We start from the raw sequence: 4,846 nt of genomic DNA, 5'->3' as shown, positions 1-4,846 counted from the left end.
CATGTCACCACCCGCCCATCTGCCGCTGTCAAACGCCCTAGTGGCGCCTCCACTTCCTCTGCTCCTAAAAAGGCTCCACCCCGCCCCCCATCCCCACCCCAAAATGCCATGGACGTCTCCCCACCAGGCCCCGCTCCCTCCTCCTCCTCCTCCCCACCCGGTCTCTACAAATATCTCCTGTCCCATCCCGATCCTTCCTTCCTCGAGGCCCGGAATCTCTCACTCCTCCTCCGCCAACATTTCCCTGGCGCCCCCATATCTCTCCTTACTCCCAGACGGGATTCTGTTCTTATCTCCTCCCCCAGCCCCACCCTCCATACTGACATCCTCTCCCGCCTCCCCATCACCCGTTTTGGTCCTCACGCCACCCTCACCCCTGCTCCCTCCCCATCTCCTACCCGCCAACCCCAACCCCCGCGTCGCCCGCCGACCCTCACCGCCGTGATCACTCGGCTTAGCCCGTCGATCACGGAGGAGGAGGTGCTGGCGGAGCTGAAGGCCCATCCCACCCTGGAGGTGCGGGCAGTCCGCCGCATTTTCAACGCGACCGGCCCCACCCGCCTTATGCGGGTTTTCTCTGAGGACGCCCCCTCCATTGACCGTCTCCTGAAGGAGGGTGCCCTCCTCTTCAATCAGCGGTTCAAAGTCGACCCCTCCCGTTCCCCCCCTCAATCCCTGCGCTGCCAGAGATGTCTGCGCTACAATGCACATCCAACAGCCGAGTGCCGCGAGGCCCCCACCTGCCCGCATTGTCGGCAAGCGCACTTCCTCCGGCAGTGCCCCAACCTCCAATCCCCTCCCTCCTGTAATACCTGCAGCCTCCCCCACCCCACCTACTCCCAAAAATGTAAAGCCCGACCTCCTCCTACCACTCCTGAACTCACCGTCCCTGTCCGTCCCCTGGACGCCCCCACCCCTCCTGGCAATTCCCTTCGTCCCCCCCCCACTGCTGAGGACATCATCAGGTTCCTCACCATTGTTCTCCAAAACGTCCATCCCTTTCAGCGCCCCCACACCTTACAACAGATCTCCCTCGCCGCCCGTTCCATATTCCACCTTAAAATGTACGCCACCTTTTCCAATAACCAGGCCCATTTCACCTTCTCCCGCCTTGACACCCTCGTCTAAGTCCTTCCAATGGCGCGACAGCATCGTATCCTTTTCAACAATATCCGCTCCCTTCCCGCCAACAAGAACCTCTTCCTGCACACCCTTGCTACCCACCGTGTGGATGCCTTCCTCCTTAATGAAACCTTCCTCCAACCCCACCACTCCATCCACACCTCCCCCTATCTCCTCCACCGCTCCGGTAATCCCCTCCCAGTTGCGCGTGGCGGAGTTGCCATTGGCCACCACCGCCAGATCCCCGTTCGGCTCCAGCCTCTCCTTCCCGACCCCACCGAACACCTGATCCTTAGTCTCTTCTTCCCCGGCCTTACCGTTACCTGTGCCACCATCTATGTCCGCCCCAACGCCCCTCTTCCTTTCGACTTCCTCTCCCACGTCGACCGTACCTTCTCCTCCTATGTGATCGCCGCCGACCTCAACATCCATAGTCGCTCCGCTGCCCAGTTACGGCGGTGGCATCGGTTCCTCTCCTCCCTTCAAGGCGACCTCATCCCCATCCCCCAGCACACCCGTCCCGAATCCAACTCCACTCCCGATGTTATCCTCTCCTCCCCCAACCTCCTTGGTCGCATTACGGTGGATGTCCTGGAGCCTATTGGTAGCGACCATCTCCCTGTCCTCCTCACCGTGTCAGACGGCCGTCGCCCCCGCCCCGACCCTCGTCATGACCCTCCCCCTAAGTACATCCATGACTATTCCCGTGCCGACTGGAATGCCTACCGGGATACCCTCTCCACTCAGGTCGATAGCCACCCTCTCCCCTACCGCCGTCCCGATGATGTCACCCATGCCGCCTCCTTTCTCCAGCAGACCTTGTCTGAGGCCGTGGAGGCCCACGTCCCTACTGTTGCCGTCCACCCCCACCGTCCTACCTTACCACCACAGGCCGTCCTCCTCCTCCGTGAATCCCGTCGTCTCTACCGTGCCTTCCTCCGCACGCGTGACCCGGACACCCTACGACGCCACCGGCAACTACAGCGACACGTTCGAAATTTGCTCGCGGCCAAGAAACGCCGGGACTGGCGACAGACATGCACCCGTTTAAATGCTACCCTCCCTATAAACTCGTCCAAGTTCTGGACCGCCTTCCGTCGCCTTACCGGAACTAAACCCTCCCCCTACTATCCTCTTCTCCACGATGATCACCCCTTCCCTGACGCCCTTAGTAAGGCCAATCACTTTGCCTCCTACCTGTCCGATGTGTTTTCCATCCCTGATGATCCCCAGTTCGATTACTCCCTCTTCCCAGATATCCGCGATCGAACTGACACCTCTGTCCCTCCCCTCGCTCCTGGTTTCCAGTACTTGGACAACATTCCACACACGGACCTTAATGCCCCCATCACCACACAGGATCTCATCGATACACTCCGCACCAAACGCAACACCGCTCCTGGTCACGATCGTGTTACCTACCGTCACCTTCGTGAAGCTCCTGTCTCTTTTCTCTCCACCCTGGCCAGGCTCTACAATGTAGTCCTGTCCACCGGTTACTACCCCGACCTGTGGAAAACCTCCCGTATCCTCATGTTCCTCAAACCTGGCAAACCGCCGTCCGCCGTCTCCTCCTACCGTCCCATCAGCCTTACCTCGGTCTTCAGCAAGGTCCTGGAATCTATCCTCACCCGCCGCATCCACCAGCATCTCCGCCAGCACCGCCTCCTCCCCGTTACCCAGTGTGGCTTTCGGCCGTCCTTCTCTTCCGACGATCTTCTCCTTCACCTCACTCATCTCCTTTCCGAACAGCTCAATTCCCGTCGATCCGCAATCTTCCTCTCTCTTGACCTCGAACGCGCATATGACCGCGTCTGGCATTCCGGTCTCCTCTTCAAGCTCCAAACCTTCGCCCTTCCCATTAACTACGTTCGTCTGATCGGTTCCTTTCTCTCCCGCCGTCCTTCCTCTGTCACCATCCATAACACCGATTCCTACACCTTTTTCCCCTCCGCCGGTGTGCCCCAAGGCTCCGTCCTATCCCCCCTTCTGTACTTGTTGTACACGGCGGACATGCCGCCGCCGTCACCCCCTGTCCACCTTCTCCAGTTTGCCGATGACACCGCCTTCCTTGCCCTTGCCCCCACCCTGCGACGCTCCCAACGCCTTCTCCAATCCCATCTTGACCGGTTCACCGCTTGGTGCAACCAGTGGTTGCTCAAGGTCAATCCTTCCAAAACCCAGGCGATCATTGTAGGCAACACCACTCCCTCCTTCCGCCTCCTTGATTTCTATCTCACCGTTTATGGCCGTCCCATCGCTCTCACCCCCACCCTTAAGTACCTTGGCGTCACCCTCGACCGTCGCCTCTCCTGGACTCCCCATCTCCAGACAATCCAAGCCAAGGCACGTTCCCGACTCCGTCTCCTCAAGCTCCTTTCCGGCCGAACGTGGGGTTTGGACCCCTCCACCATCCTCCACACCTATAAGTCCCTCATCCGCCCTATCCTCTGTTACGCCCATCCAGCCTGGATCTCCGCCCCCCCCTCCTTTTATAAATCCCTCCAAATCCTTGAACGCCATGCTCTCCGCCTTGCCTATCGCATCCGTCTCCCTTCCCCCACGCGGATCCTGTATGAACTTATCCCCTTCCCCCACCTCCTCCTCTTCCTCGAAAGGCTACGAATCCTCTACACCTCCCGTAAACTCGATCCTCCTCACCCGCTCGTCTCCCCGATCCTCTCCCACCCCCGCCCGCTGCCGCGCCTGTACTCCCATGTCCCACCCGGTCTCCATCTCTCCACCCTCCTTACCCTCTCCCAAGGTGGTTTCCGCCAGCTCCCTCTCCCTGATGATGTCCTCGTCCCCTCCATCTACCCCTCCTATCAACTTTGACCCTGCCCCCCCTCCCTCCTGGTGTCCTTTCCCTGCGGCACCCTCCCTCCTTTCTCTTCCCTTCCCTTCTCTCTCCTTTTCCCCCATCCCCTCCCTCCACCCCTCTTCTTCCGGGCTTCCCCTCCCCCTTCCTCTCTCCCCCCTCTTTCCCCAGCCCGTGGCGTCCCTGCTCTCCCCTCTCGCTTTCCCTCTCCCCCTCCTCCTCCTCCTCCTCCTCCTCCTCCTCCTCCTCCTCCTCTCTTGGCAGGTCCCCGGACTCGCACACGCATCGTGAACTTTCGCGCGCCGGAGATCATCGCCCTCGGATTAGTGTCTGTGCCGTCGTGTCTGTGCCTCAGTGTTTTTCGCCGTCCACGCTCCTTCGTTCACGTGTGTCATCTACCTCGTCAGTGTTTGTGCCCAGTGCCGACGGTTTTTCTTGTTTGTTTCGTCAAGTGTGAACGGCTTCATGTTTTTTTAACTATTGTATCTCCTGTTTTTTAACCGCCATTCTATTACTTGTCTGTCTCCCTTTCTTTTTTCTTGTACTGCTTATGGCTGAAGAGCGGAGTACACTGTTCCGCTGCCAGCCCACCTTGTATGGGGTGTCCAAATTACAATAAAGAAAAAAAAAAAAAAAGAGATATTTCCAATATGCGACATTCCCGCTGTCCCTATTCATTCCCGCTGTCCCGCGTCGCGTGCGGTCGTGCGTCGCGTGCGCTCCCGGTCTCTCGTCGTTTTGGGTGGGTAAAACGTGTGCGATCGACCTGAAATTTGGCACACAGCTTTGTGTTGTGCCACTACGAACCGTGTAGAAAAATATTCGGTGTTGCTTTAACCGTTTGTAAATTATCGTGACATTTGCCAAATTTTTAAATTTGCGTGTGTTTCGTAGTACTTAAGGAGT

This window comes from Schistocerca serialis, chromosome 4 (assembly GCF_023864345.2).
Source record: "Schistocerca serialis cubense isolate TAMUIC-IGC-003099 chromosome 4, iqSchSeri2.2, whole genome shotgun sequence".
In the NCBI taxonomy this organism is placed as follows: domain Eukaryota; kingdom Metazoa; phylum Arthropoda; class Insecta; order Orthoptera; family Acrididae; genus Schistocerca; species Schistocerca serialis.
Note: the sequence above shows the minus strand (reverse complement) of the source record.